Source organism: Heterodontus francisci, chromosome 13 (genome assembly GCF_036365525.1).
Source record: "Heterodontus francisci isolate sHetFra1 chromosome 13, sHetFra1.hap1, whole genome shotgun sequence".
Taxonomy (NCBI): domain Eukaryota; kingdom Metazoa; phylum Chordata; class Chondrichthyes; order Heterodontiformes; family Heterodontidae; genus Heterodontus; species Heterodontus francisci.
The window spans coordinates 35,075,408-35,091,213 of NC_090383.1; the positions used below are offsets into that span (position 1 = coordinate 35,075,408).

Consider the following 15,806-nt stretch of genomic DNA (forward strand, 5'->3'; position numbering starts at 1 on the left):
TATTGGATAAGATGCAGTTGGACAATTCCCTTAGCTGACATCTGTTCCTCCTCAACATTACTCTGTTAGGTGTTGTGACTTCACCTGATCTTGGCTCATTGCAAATCTTAGATACCTCAGTGGGGAATCAGGTTCCTTCTGTTGGGTGAATAACTCGAACCTTTTTCCCCACGTGTAAACTAATCAATTCCGCACCTGTACGCTAATCATGTGTAGACTTCATCTTCTCCTGCTTCTCCTTGCACTGATGCAAACCTGGACAGATGATGACTTGGGATTGTTGTTCTGATCTGCCTCCCAAACATGATTTTGCCTGGTGATGGTCATCCCATGTCTAATGCCTGTAAATGCAACATAGCAACCTGGATATCTTGGCTCTGTTTCCCTGTATTTCACAAGAAGCGATTTAACCATTTGAATGAGTCTCTTGGCAAGACCATAGGATCTATGATGATGTGGTGAGGCTGTTGCGTGCTTTATGTTGCAAATCGTTCTGGTCTTGGGGTGTAGGCATAGATTGTACATCTTCTATTTTGTTCGGATCAGGACATATCCCAGTGTTAGATTGAACCAACGTTGATATGGCTTACATTTATTTTGTACTTTTTGCTGTTAAAAACAAGATCTTCTCTTCGGGCCATTTTCATCAACACATAAGATTTCGATCATGCTCTTCCTGATTGGTACCCATGACTGCAATGTCATCTGCTATACATGCACAACCTGGAACATTTTCGGTAATCCTGTCGATATGTTGCTGGAATAGATCTTGATTTACAAATCAGCCAGATGGTAATCTCTGGAAACGATACTTCCCGAATGGTGTTCTAAATGTGGTTAGTTCCTGTGATCCTTCTGATAAATGCACGGATCAATAACCATGTTTTGCATCCAATTTGGAGAAAAACTTTGCTCCAGCAAATCTTGGGCTTAATTCTTTCAATGTCAGAATTTTATGTGGACACCTCTTAAGTGCATGATTCAAACATCTTGGGTCATGAACATGGCCAAGTTTGTAAGAGGTGCGTACAAGGCAATGTGCGTACAAGACAATGTGCGTACAATCAATGGCACACTGCACCATCAGGAAGCCCTCAATCTGTGCAAAATGCTCACTCCGCCTGCTTGTTTCTGGTAAGAGGGAATGAGATGAACATGTTTCTCTGTGTATAGACAGCCTCAGTGACCTCTCAGGCAGCAATGCGCTGCAAATTGTGAGGCGCTGTTTACATCTCCAGAAACAGCCTGGAAAGTGCCAGGCACTCAAAGGTTGAGAGTTACGGACCCCTTGACAACCACCAGCAATGCTGTCCTTATGCTGCTTGAGGTTGCAGTTATGGCTGCAGCAGTTGGCAGATTTCAGTCATGACCTCTTTTGTGAAGTGAAGACGCCCTATGCACTGTTCCTTGCTGAAGATGAGGTAAGAGGATTGCTCCCTGATGACCCTCTTGTTGACAGCCCTTCTCCTCTTCTTTCTCCTCCCTCTTTTAGCAGCTTGTCCTGACCTCTCTTGATTCTGCCAGTAATGTTCAATTCCCAGACAGAGCCCTACTAGGCTACCCATGTCTGCAAGCAAGTTCTTTCATGAAAAGACTTTAAATCAACAAAAAACTAGTATAGCACTAGCCAGACCACTCCCTGTAGATTATACAAACTTTAGGCAAGGATGGTAAAGCCCCAAAACACATACAATTTCACCAGCAGCCAGAAGAAATAAGCCAGAAATTAATCTGCAAGTAGTTCATGTTCCTTTTAGTTGGCACTGGTTGGGGGTGGGGGTCCTTTATTCCATTTAATGCTGTGTTCAGCTGTGTGAGGTTAAACAGGACAATGGCTGGAGTGTGCAGTTTGAAAATGGCAGTGCTAGCATCAAATCAGAGAAGCACGCTGATTGGCTTCATGATCTCATGACTCTGCATGTTGCTGGTGGTTGTGAGGCGTACGCCCAAACCCCTTTGCCAAGATGGCGTCCTATGCACTTCCTGTTGGAAGTGTGTGCACACATCTCGGACACTATTTTCAAATCTTCTGTGGTAATGGAGTGCCTAAAAAATGGGTGCTACACAGACCCAATTTAGCCCCCATCATGTTTAGCCAATCATCAGAGCTGGATACCTGGACCCCAAAATTCCGAGTTTCCTGCTCTGCTGCATGAAATAAAGTGCAGCGGGAGTCCCATCTGGAACACCTCCCCATCTCAAATCATAGAAGCACAGAATCATAGACTGGTTACAGCACAGAAGGAGGCCATTTCAGCACCTCATGTCCGTGCCAGCTCTCTGCAAGAGCAACTCACCTAGTCTCACTCCTCGCCTTTTCCCCGCAGCTCTGCAAATTTTTTCTCTTCAGATAATTGCACAATTCTTTTTTGAAATCCACGATTGAATCTGCTTCCACCACACTCTCAGGCAGTGCAGTCCAGATCCTAACTACTTGTTGCGTAAAAATATTTTTCCTCATATCACCGGTACTTTTTTTGCCAATCTCCTAAAATCGGTGTCCTCTGAATCACGATCCTTCTGCCAATGGGAACAGTTTCTCCCCATCTAGTCTTTCCAGTCCCCTCATGGTTTTGAACACCTCTATCAAATCTCCTCTTAATCTTTTTTTCTCCAAGGAGAACAGCTCCAGCTTCTCCAATCTATCCACATAACTGAAGTTTTTCATCCCTGGAGCAATTCTTGTAAATCTTTTCTGCGCTCTCTCTAATGCCTTCACATACTTCCTAAATTGTGGTGCCCAGAACTGGACAAAATACTCCCATGTTTTATACAGGTTTATCATTTGTTTTTTGTATTCTGCCCCTACTTATAACGCCCAGGATCCCATATGCTTTACTAACTGCTTTTTCAACCTGCCCTGCCACCTTCAATGATTTCTGCACATACCCCCAGGTCCCTCTGCTCCTACATCCCCTTTAGAATTGTACCCTATATTTTATATTGCCTCTCGTCATTCTTCCTAATAAAATGAATTACTTCTCACTTCTCTACATTAAATATAATCTGCCACTTGTCTGCCCATTCCACTAACCTGTCTATGTCCTCTTGAAGATTATCACTAGCCTCCTCACAGTTTGCAATACTTCCACGTTTTGTGTCATCTGCAAATTTTGAAATTGTGACCTGTACACCCAAATCCAGGTCATTAATATATATCAGGAAAAGCTGGGATCCTAACACTAACTCTTGGGGAACCCCATTGTATACCTTCCTCCAGTCCAAAAAACGACCATTCATCACTAATCTGTTTCTTGTCACTCAGCCAACTTCGTATCCATGCTGTTACCTGGTCTCTTTTATTCCATGGGCTCAAACTTTGCCGACAAGCCTGTTATGTGGCACTTTATCAAATGCCTTTGGAAGTCCATGTACACCACATCAATCGCATTACCTTCATCAACCCTCTCTGTTACCTCATCAAAAAACTCAAGCAAGTTAGTTAGACATAATTTGCGCTTAACAAATCCATGCTGGCTTTCCTTAATTAATTAATTTTGTCCCAAATTATCATTTCTAAAAGCTTTCCCATCACTGAGGTTAAACTGACTGGCCTGTATTTGTTGGGTTCATCCTTACACTATTTTTGAACAAGGGTGTAACATCTGTAATTCTCCAGTCCTCTGGCACCACCCCTGTATCTAAGGAAGTTTGGAAGATTATGGCCAATGCCTCTTCAATTTTCACCCTTACTTCCCTCAGATGCATCTCATCTGGTCCTGGTGACTTATCAACTTAAAGTACAGCCTGACTATTTAATACATCCTCTTTATCAATTTTTAGCCCATCCAGTGTCTCAACTTCTTTCTTACTATGACTTTGGCAGCATCTTCTTCCTTAGTAAGGACAGATGCAAAGTATTCATTTAGTACCCCAGCCATGTCCCCTGTCTTCATGTGTAAATCCCCTTTTAGGTCCCTAATTGGCCCCACTCCTCCTTTTACCACCCTTATACTATTTATATGCCTATAGAAGACTTTTGGATTCCCTTTTATGTTAGCTACCAGTCTCTTCTCATACTCTATGCTTCCCACAAGGGGGGAAAGTAGGAAAAGAAAATCCAGAGCTCCCTGGATGACAACAAAGATAAACAGTAAGATGAACCAGAAAATGTGTGCATATGACAGATGTTCTATGTTCTCTCTATGCTTCCCTTATTTGTTTTTTTCACTTCCCCTCTGAAACTTTCATATTCAGCCTGGTTCTCACTTGTATAATCCACCTGACATCTGTCATATGCACACATTTTCTGGTTCATCTTACTGTTTATCTTTGTTGTCATCCAGGGAGCTCTGGATTTTCTTTTCCTACTTTTCCCCCTTGTGGGAATGTACCTTGACTAGAACTGAACTATCTCCTCTTTAAAGGCAGCTTATTTTTCTATTACAGATTTGCCTACCAATCTTTGATTCCAATTTACTTGGGTCAGAAGACATTTGATAAATATTATAACAGACTTATTTGGAAAGTAGAGGCATGTGGTAATAAAAGGGATGGTGCTGTACTATTCAATGATTCCATAAACTCTTAGGCTGAACTTGACTGGTCCCCCAGACAAGCCCCCGATAGGTCCAAGGGTGTAAAGGATAAGCGAAAGATTCACCTGCTCTAACCCCACCCCCATACTCTCCCCCACTCGAGACTGGAATTTGGGTCTCTTTCCAGATGAGACAGAAACCCAGTAGTCCAGGTTCAACCCCAAATTTTACACTCTCCCCGCCTGCAAATGATCTGCCTGCTTTACACACTCCTTAGCCTTTGGAAGTTTCAGGTATTCATTTTTATGCTGTAGATAGATTTCCTATTACATATTACATTTGTAACTTCTATCAGTTCTGATGAAGGGTCATTGACCTGAAACATTAACTCGGTTTCTCTCTCCACAGATGCTGCCAGACCTTCTGAGTATTTCCAGCATTTTCTGTTTTTATTTCAGATTTAGAATTTTGCTTCTGATAAATTAAAACTATGACCAGTTTATTGTAACAAGTAGAGGTGGTAACGTGTGCTGAGAAGAACCAAATTAAAGTCGGACTAGCAGTGAAGGCTGAATTGAAAAGCAAGCATTTTATTGAAGTCTAATTTAAGGTATAATTCTACAACATTGTGAAGTCATAACAATTGTAAAATGCTTGTGCAGAAGGGTATCAGTGTTTACTCTCAGAGTGGTTAGAATGTGGAACCTGCAGCCACATAGAGTAGTTGAGGCCAATGGCATAGACACATTTAAGGGAAAGCTTGACAAGTGCATGAGGAGGAAATGGCAGAGAAACTAAACAAATAATTTGAGTCTGTCTTCACGGAGGAAAATACTAAACACCTCCCAGAAATAATGGAGAATCAAGGGACGAGTGTAAATGAGGAATGGCAAGATATTAATATGAGTTAAAAAAATAATACTAGAGAAATTAATGGGACTTAAAGTAGATATATCCCTGGACCTGATGATCTACATCCCAGAGTGTTGAAAGAGGTAGCTGTAGAGATAGTAGATGATCATCTTTCAAAATTCTATCGACTCTGAAATGGTTCCTGCAGATTGGAAGATGGCAATTGTAACTCCACTATTTAAGAAAGGAGAGAGAGAGAGAAAACAGGGAACTACAGACCTGTTAGTCTAACATCAATCAGAGGGAAAATACTAGAATCTATAATAAAGGATGTGATAACAGGACACTTAGAAAATAATGGTAGGATTGGTCAGAGTCAACATGGATTTATGAAAGGGAAATCATATTTAACAAACCTATTGGAGTTTTTTGAGGACGTAGCTAGCAGAATAAATAAGGGGGAACCGATGGATGCAGTATATTTAGATTTTCAGAAAGCTTTTGATAAGGTCCCACACAAGAGGTTAGTAAACAAAATTAGAGCAGATGGGATTGGAGGGAATATATTGGCATGGATTGAGAACTGGTGAATGGACAGAAAATAGAAAGTAGGAATAAATGGGTCATTTTCGGATTGGTAGGCTATGATTAGTGGGGTACTGCAAGGATCCGTGCTTGGGCCCCAGCTATTCACAAACTATATCAATGATTTGGATGTGGGAATTAAATATAATATTTCCAAGTTTGGAGATGATACAAAACTAGGTGGAAGTGTGAGCTGTGAGGAGGATGCAAAGATACTTCAAGGGGATTGGGAGAGGCTAAGCGAGTGGGCAAAATTTGGCAGATGGAATACAATGTGGAGAAATGTGAGGTTATCCACTCTGGTAGGAAAAACAGCAATGCAGATTATTTCTTAAATGTTAAGAGATTGGGAAATGTTGAATTTCAAAGGGACTTGGGTGTCCTTGTTCATGATTCACTGGAAGCTAATATGCAGGTACAGTAAGCAATTAAGAAGTTGGCCTTTACTACAAGAAGATTTGAGTCTCGGAGTAAAGATGTCTTATTTCAATTGTATGGAGCCTTGGTGAGACTGCACCTGGGGTATTGTGTGCAGTTTTGGTCTCCTTACCTAAGGAAAGATATATTTGTCATAGAGGGAGTGCAATGAAGGAATGGAGGGATTGTCCTATGAGGAAAGATTAAATAGACTGGGCCTTTATTGTCTGGAGTTTAGAAGAATGAAAGGTGATCTCATTCAAACATTCAAGATTCTTAGAGGGCTCGACAGGGTTGATGCAGGAAGGATGTTTCCCTTGGCTGGGGAGTCCAGAACCAGGATCACAGACTCAGAATAAGGGGCAGGCCATTTAAAATAACAAAGAACAAAGAACTGTACAGCACAGGAACAGGCCATTCGGCCCTCCAAGCCTGCGCCGATCTTGATGCCTGCACTTCCGGGGTCCGTATCCCTCTATTCCTATCCTATTCATGTATTTGTCACGATGTCTCTTAAACGTCGCTATCGTACCTGTTTCCACCACCTCCCCCGGCAGCAAGTTCCAGGCACTCACCACCCTCTGTGTAAAAAAAACTTGCCTCGCACATCCCCTCTAAACTTTGCCCCTCGCACCTTAAACCTATGTCCCCAAGTAACTGACTCTTCCACCCTGGGAAAAAGCTTCTGACTATCCACTCTGTCCATGCCACTCATAACTTTGTAAACTTCTATCATGTCGCCCCTCCACCTCCATCGTTCCAGTGAAAACAATCCGAGTTTATCCAACCTCTCCTCATCCAGACCAGGCAACATCCTGGTAAACCGCTTCTGTACCCTCTCCAAAGCCTCCACATCCTTCTGGTAGTGTGGCGACCAGAATTGTACGCAATATTCCAAGTATGACCTAACTAAGGTTCCGTACAGCTGCAGCATGACTTGCCAATTTTTATACTCTGTGCCCCGACCGATGAAGGCAAGCATGCCGTATGCCTTCTTGACTACCTTATCCACCTGCGTTGCCACTTTCAGTGACATGTGGACCTGTACGCCCAGATCTCTCTTCCTGTCAATACTCCTAAGGGTTCTGCCATTTACTGTATACGTCCCACCTGTATTAGACCTTCCAAAATGCACAACCTCACATTTGTCCGGATTAAACTCCATCTGCCATTTCTCCGCCCAAGTCTCCAACCGATCTATATCGTGCTGTATCCTCTGACAATCCTCATCACTATCACTATTTAGAACTGAGATAGGGAGGAATTTCTTCACTCAGAGGGTGGTGAATCTTTGGAATTCTCTACCCCAGTGGGCTGTGAAGGCTCAGTCGTTGAGCATGTTCAAAACTGAGATTGATAGATTTCTACATATCAAAAACATCAAGGGAACATAGGAAGATAGGAACAGGAGTAGGCCATTCAGCCCCTCGAGCCTGTCCCGCCATTCAATGAGATCATGGCTGATCCGCGGCCTAACTCAATATACCTGCCTTTGGCCCATATCCCTTAATATCTTTGTTTAACAAAAATCTATCTCAGATTTAAAATTAACTTCTAGCTTCAACTGCTGTTTGTGGGAGAGAGTTCCAAACCTCGACCACCCTTTGCATGAAGAAGTGCTTCCTAACATCACTCCTGAATGGTCTGGTCCTAATTTTTCGACTATGCCCCCTAGTTTTAGAATCTCCAACCAGTGGAAATAGTTTATCTTTATCTAGCCTGTCTTTTCCTGTTAATATCTTGAAGACTTCGATCAGATCACCCCTTAACCTTCTAAATTCTAGCGAAAACAGGCCTAATTTGTGTAATCTCTCCTCGTAACTTAACCCCTGTAGTCCAGGTATCATTCTTGCAAACCTACGTTGCACTCCCTCCAAGGCCAATATATCCTTCCTAAGGTGTGGTGCCCAGAACTGCTCACAGTACTCCAAGTGGGGTCTAACCAGGGTTTTGTGCAGCTGCAGCATAACCTCTGTGGCTTTATACTCCAATCCTCTAGATATAAAGGCTAGCATTCCATTAGCCTTTTTGATTATTTTCTGCACTTGCTCGTGGCATTTTAAAGATCTATGCACCTGAACCCCCAAGTCTCTTTGGACATGCACATTACTTAACCTCTTCCCATTTAGAAAGTACCCTGCTCTATCCTTTTTTGGTCCAAAATGGATAACCTCACACTTGCCCGCATTGAAATCCATCTGCCACAGTTTTGCCCACTCACCTAGTCTGTCAATATCTCTTTGAAATTTTATGCTATCACCTAGACTGTCTACAATGCCGCCTAACTTTGTTATCATCAGCAAATTTGGATATATATACTATGCCATCATCCAAGTCATTAATGAATAATGTGAATAATTGAGGCCCCAACACAGATCCCTGCGGGACACCACTAGTCACACCCTGCCAATCGGAGTACTTACCCATTATCCCCACTCTCTGTCGTCTACCACTCAACCAACTTCCTAAGTTCCTAAGAGTTACAGGGATAGTGCAGGAAAATGGTGTTGAAGTAGAAGATCAGCCATGATCTCATTGAATGGCGGCATGGGCTCAAAGGGCTGAATGGCCTACTCTTGCTCCTATTACTTGTGTTCTTATGTTCTTGAAAGGTCTTCACCAGAACCATGCAAGTCGTATAACTATGGTGGTAGAGAGGGCTTTAACCTAAATAGTGGGGTAGTGGGGGGGGGGGGGGGCGGTGGTGTGCAGGGGCAGAGGGATCACGTGAGAAAAGATGTGGTAAATTAAAGGGAAAGGACAAGGCAATAAAGCAAGGTAGCAATAAAAGTAATGATAACCAGAGTGTGGTAGGAAGGGACAGAGCGTTCAAACTTAAGAGTGCGCCAGAAGATAAGGCCAGAGCTTGCAAAAGTAGTAAAAAGACAGAACTGAAGGCTCTGTATCTGAACGTGCACAGCATTCATAACAAAATAGATGAATTGCCAGCACAAATAAAAATAAATATGTATGAGTTGATAGCCATTACAGAGACGTGGCTTCAAGTTGACCAAGGCTGGGCGGCACAGTGGCGCAGTGCTTAGCACCGCAGCCTCACAGCTCCAGCGACCCGGGTTCAATTCTGGGTACTGCCTGTGTGGAGTTTGCAAGTTCTCCCTGTGTCTGCGTGGGTTTTCGCCGGGTGCTCCGGTTTCATCCCACCACCAAAAGACTTGCAGGTTGATTGGTACATTGGCCATTATAAATTGCCCCTAGTATAGGTAGGTGGTAGGGGAATAGAGGGACAGGTGGGGATGTGGTAGGAATATGGGATTAGCTTTGGGTTAGTATAAATGGGTGGTTGATGGTCGGCACAGACTCGGTGGGCCGAAGGGCCTGTTTCAGTGCTGTATCTCTAAATAAATAAATGAATAAAATCGGAAGGACAGTGAGCTGAGAAAAGGTGGTGGGGTAGCTCTGTTAATTAAGGATGTCTTTAGTACAATAGTGAAAGATGCCCTTAGTTCGAAAGATCAAGAATCAGTTTGGGTAAAGATAAGAAATAGCAAAGGTAAGCAGTCACTTGTGGGATTAGCTTGTAGATCCTCTAACAGTAGCTATGCTGTGGGACACAGTATACAGGAAGAAATAATGGGGGCGTGTAAGAAAGGTACAGCAATAATCATGGGTGATTTTAATCTCATATAGATTGGATGAATCAGATTGAGAAAGGTAGCTTGAAAGATGAGTTCATAGAGCGTATTCAGGACAATTTCTGAGAGCAGCACGTTCTGGAACCAACCAGAGTGCAGGCTACCCTAGACCTGGTAATGAGCAATGGGACAGGATTAATTAATGATCTTATAGTAAATGAGCATCCAGGTAGCAGTGATCATAAGGTGATTGAATTTCGCATTCAATTTGAGGGTGAGAAGTGTGGGTCTAAGACTAGTGTTTTAAACTTAAATAAAGGCAAATACAAGGGTATGAAGGCAGAGCTAAAGGGAATTGGGAAATTAGGTTAAAGGGTAGGACAGTAGAGATGCAGTAGCAGACATTTAAGGAGATATTTCATAACACTCAGCAAAGATACATTCCAGTAAGAAAGAAAGACTATATGTCAAGGATGCAGCATCCGTGGCTAACTATTTTAGTTAAGGATAGGATCAAACTGAAAGAAAAAGAGTACAATTCTGAAAAGATTAGTGGTAGGTCAGGGATTGGACAGAATTTAAAACCCAGCTAAGAATGCCTAAAAATAAATGTGGGAGAAATTAGAGTGTGAGAGAAAGCTAGCTAGTAATATTAAAATGGATAGTAAGAATTTCTGCAAGTATTTAAAGAGGAAAAGAGTAACTAAAGTGAACGTTGGTCCTCTAGAGAGAGTCTGGGGATTTAATAATGGGAAATAAGGAAATGGCGGAAGGGCTGAACGGATATTTTGAGTCTGTCTTCACTGTAGAAGACACAAATAACATTCCAGAAATGCTTGTAAATCAAGAGATGAAAGGGAGGGAGGAACTTTAAACAATTACAATCACCAGGGAAAACTATTAGGACTAAAGGCTGACAAGTCCCCAAGACACATCCTCGTGTCTTAAAAGAAGTAGCTGCTGAGATACGTACGAACATATGGATTAGGAGCAGGAGTAGGCCACCTGGCACTTTGAGCCTGCTCCGCCGTTCAATAGGTTCACGGCTGCACTCATTACTCCACATTTCCAACTACCCCAGATTACCTTCCACCCTCTTGCTTATCAAGAATCTATCTACCTCTGCCTTGAAAATATTCAAAGACTCTGCTTCCACTGCCTTTTGAGGAAGAGAATTCCAAAGACTCACAACCCTCTGAGAGAAAACATTTCTCCTCATCTCTGTCTTAAATGGGCGACCCCTTATTTTTAAACAGTGATCCCTAGTTCTAGATTCTCCTACAAGGGGAAACATCATTTATACATTAGTTGTAACTTTCCATAATTCTCTAGATTCTTGAAAGGTCCCATCAGATTGTAAAATAACAAATGTAACTTCTCCATTCAAGAAAGGAGAAAGACAGAAAGCAGAAAACTACAGGCCATTTAACCTAACATCTGTCATAGGGAAAATGCTAGAATCTATTATTAAGGAGGTTATAGCAGGGCACTTAGAAACTCTTAATGCAATCAGGCAGAGTCAACATGATTTTGTGAAAGGGTAATAGTGTTTGACCAATTTATTAGAGTTACTTGAGGAAGTAACAGACAATGTGGTGTCATGTAGGCCAAGAATGCCAAGAATGAGATACATATTTCGCCATAGGAACATTGATTTTAAAATGCTACAGGAGGAAAGAAAGAATTTGTTTAAAAAAAAACACCAAACCCTTTTGACTGGAAAGACATTTGCATAGTAACAGATAGTACTTGGAAAGGACAAAGGGCGCACTCCCTGCTCCACTTTAATCCACAATGGACTTTTGATTACCAGATGTTGAAGGTGAAGAGGCTAGCATTCCAGGTTAACTGCTAAGATGGCCGAATACACAAACAGACGTGGTCAGACCAGTTTAGTCACATGACTAACTGGCTGTTGGAGTTTTTTTGACTTTGAACTTGCCACAGAGTTTTAAAACTCAGAAAGCTGTTTGCTCCTGGACTGAAAAGACCTCTCTCCTGTCTGCTCTCATCTAGTTCTCATGGAACTGAAGACCCATTGAAGACACATGAACCCCAAGAGAGAAAAGTCTCCGACAGTGAACAAGGTTTAAGAAGAATACGGGACCCCAACAAAAAGCAAGAACTAGCTACAAAAGGACTACAGTGAGCTCAAAGCACAGTAAGAGGAAACTCTTCTGATATTGCCTCAAACCTCTCCACTTTATTTTTCTTCTGCTCTTTTCTGTCTCTATTTGCATGTGCGTATCGCGTATGCATGCTGGCGTGGGGTGTGGCATGTATCCGGAGGCATTAATCGAATTAGAGTTTAAGTTCAAGTTTTAATAAATTTCACATTTCTTCTTTAAACCTGAGAAAACCTGGTCGTGCTCATTTCTTTGCCTTATAATTGGAAAGTGGTGAACAAGGATTCACCAAGGGGGAGCTCAAAACCCAATGTGTTTAAACAAAACCCTGTTACAATAAGACCAGGTGAAGGCTGAAAGGACCCCTGGACACCTTTCTCACCTGGTTATAACAGTGGATAAAGGGGAACCTGTAGATGTGGTGTACTTGGATTGCCAAAAAGCATTGATAAGGAGCCATATCAAAGGTTACTACAAAAAATAAGAACTCATGGTGGATTAGTTAGCTAACAGGATGGAGAGAGTAGTGATAAATGGGACATTTTCAGGTTGGCAAGCTGTAACTAGTGGAGTGCCACAGGGATCCGTGCTGGGGCCTCAACTATTTGCAATCTATATCAATGACATTGATGCAGGGACCGAATGTATGGTTTCTAAATTTGCTGATGACACAAAGATAGGTAGGAGACTAGGTTGTGAAGAGGACATAAAGAGTCTGCAAAGGGATACAGATAGGTTAAGTGAGTGGGCAGATGGAGAATAATGTGGAAAAATGTGAATTTGTCCACTTTGGCAGGAAGAATAGAAAAGCAACATATTATTTAAATGTATAGAGAGTGCAGAACTCTAAGGTACAGAGGGATCTGGTTGTCCTGGTACATGATTCACAAAATGTTAGTACGCAGTTACAGCCAGTGATTAGGAAGGCAAATGGAATGTTGTTGTTTATTGCAAGGAATATAAAAGTAGGGAAGTTTTGCTACAGTTGTATAGGGTATTGGCGAGACTACATCAGGAGTACTGTGTACAGTTTTGGTCTCCTTACTTAAGAAAGGATATAATTGCATTAGAAGCAGTTCTGAGAAGGTTCACTTGACTGATTCCTGGGATGAAGGGGTTATCTTATGAAGAAAGGTTGGACAGGTTGGGCCTGTATCGATTGGAGTTTAGAAGAATGAGAGGTGACGTTATTGAAACATATAAGATACTGAGGGGACTTGACAGGGTGGATACTGAAAGGATGGTTGTCCTTATGAAAGAGACTAGAACTAGGAGACACAGTTTGAAAAAAAGAGGTCTCCCATTTAAGATGGAGATGGGGAGCATTTTTTGTCTCTCAGAGGGTTGTTAGTCTGCGGAATTTTCTTCCCCAGAGAGCAGTGGAGGCAGGGTCATTGAATATTTTTAAGGCTGAGTTCTTAATTGACAAGGGAGTCAAAGGTTATAGTGGTCGACAGGAAAGTAGATTTGAGGTCACAATCAGATCAGCTATGATCTTATCAAATTGTGGAGCAGGCTCAAGGGCCCAAGTAGCCTACTCCTGCTCCTAATTTGGATGTTCGTATGTTGAGAAAGTGGGATGAAGTAAGATGGAAGCCGGCTTGTGTGGAGCATAGACGAACTCAGACCTATTGGGCTGATTGTCCTGCTTCTGTACTGTAAATTCTATGTAATTAGAAAATATCTGTAAGCAAAAAATACTGGTACAGTTAAATTGTTGCTACACCAAAGGATTTTCCCCATTTTGTGGCACCATTGCACACAGCTGGATGCTAAAAACCTTGTCAGTTGCATGGGTTAACAGGCTATTTAGTTCTTTGAGAAAGTGCATTATCACAGCTGGTTTTCTGTTATCAGCACAAATGAAATCAGGTTCCACAAAATCATCTGCAAGAAAATTGTGCCCATCCACCATGCTGAATTTTACAGACTCCCCGACGTTGGGGGTCGTGGTGGGCTGGGGTGGGGGGCAGAAAATGCCTGCAGGAGGGGGCTGCCATGCACCCCGCCGCCGGGAAGGCCTTGCCCGATATTGCTGGCGGTGGCGAGGCCTCGTGGTGGCCCCCCCTCCCCGCTCGGCGACGGGACCGCCATTTAAATATTTAAATTAATTAAAATCAATTAATTAGTGAAACTTGCGTTCCCGCCATCTGTCCCGGTGTGAAATTTGTGCCAGTGACCAGCATTCACGTGCCTTCGGATCCCCGTTCGTGGAACCAAGGTGGAACACTGGTGGGGAAGGGGGGAAGGAAGTAAGTTTCTCTTTGCAGGAGCGGGGGAAGCAGCGTCAAAGTAATACCATTGGTGGAGTGGATGGTGAGAAGGGTTATAGTTTAAAGTTTATGTACTTTGTGGGGGAGAAGTCAGGTGGACTGCGTAAGTGTTTTGGGAGGAGAGGGCAAGTAAATAATTTAATTGTTATGGGGTGGGTGGGAGAGGGGCAGAATAAATGAATTTAATTTTTAAAAATTAAATGGCTCTTTAAATATTTAAATTTAACGGTAGGGCTCGAAGCCCTTTAAAAATGGCGTCAGTGCCTCCGCACAGGCAGCTGATGTCATTGCCAGGAATGGACAGCCTGGCCCCTCCATGTCATTGTGGTGGGGGGCATTCCGTCCCATCTATTTAAATGAACCACCGCACTTAATATCGCGGCGGCTCTGCGATATGTGGCCTGTGTGGTCGGCCGCCATTGTTTTTGCCCGCCGCCGATTTCGGCGGTGGGAGTATAAATTTCAGCCCACCATTTTGATTGATGGTTGTTCAAAAATTAGGATTCTCAAAAGCTTTATTGCACAAGTAAAGTAAAACATGCTCTAAAGGCTGAAAATCTGTTTTCTGGAATCTAAAACTTTCAAAGGGGTAAGAAAGTTTAGTAAGAGTATTTCTTGTTCACAACACTCCCCTAATCTCTATGCAATATATAAAGCATACCCCAACTGGTAACACGCTTCCTGTGGTCAGGTGGCTCCAGTCAGCTCCAGGGCTGTGATGAAGTTATAACTTCCGTTAAAATGAACAAAGATCTGATCTGAATGCAGACGGCAACTCTGCATTGGCACTATCACCAAGGAAGCCTCGGAAGGCCATAACAGGGAAAGACTAAGGTGGCGTGGGGGTTGAAGGACGTGAAACAATTAACCGCGATGCACAGGAGGAATAAGTTAATTGAGACTCTGACTCATGATCAGCTTGGAGGACATTAACTACTGGACAATGTCATAACAGAAATTTTGTATCACGGTCAGTTCCTGGCAAGAATGGAAGACACATTAACACCTGAACAATGCCATGAACTAAGCGCCCATCACCGTGAGGGAAATCACATTATCTTTATGATGTGTAGACAGCAGTGGAGGAGATGAGGAGTTGTCTCTGACCTTGCAATTCTGCATAGCTCAGGAGATTGAAGGACAAAGATAAAGGGGTGTGAAAGACCAGGTGGCTCAGCAGGCTGATAACTGATACTACGGCCTAAAGCCCAGGTGTGGGATAGCGTGACTGGAACACTATAAGAAAGGACAACATCAGAACGTGGGCATTGCAGTCAGGTGAAGAAGGATGGGGAACGGTCATCTCCAGATCCAGGTCTACAATCAACATCGGTAGTGACCAGCCGCATGGGTGATTGTAAGTTTCAGTCAAATCATAAAGGGGTTTGTACTGTGGTTTTGTTGGTCTAATAAATTAACGAATTTAGGTTGAGCCAAAACCTGTTTGTCGTCTGTATTTTGTTCTTGTAATTCCGGGGTCCA

At 42.7% G+C, this 15,806-nt stretch overlaps 1 protein-coding gene across 3 annotated transcripts in view; it reads right to left on the bottom strand.

Moving 5' to 3' along the window:
* Positions 1–15,806, bottom strand: part of LOC137376333 (filamin-A-interacting protein 1-like) — a 412,771-nt gene that overhangs the window by 184,786 nt on the left and 212,179 nt on the right. The window lies entirely within an intron of this gene.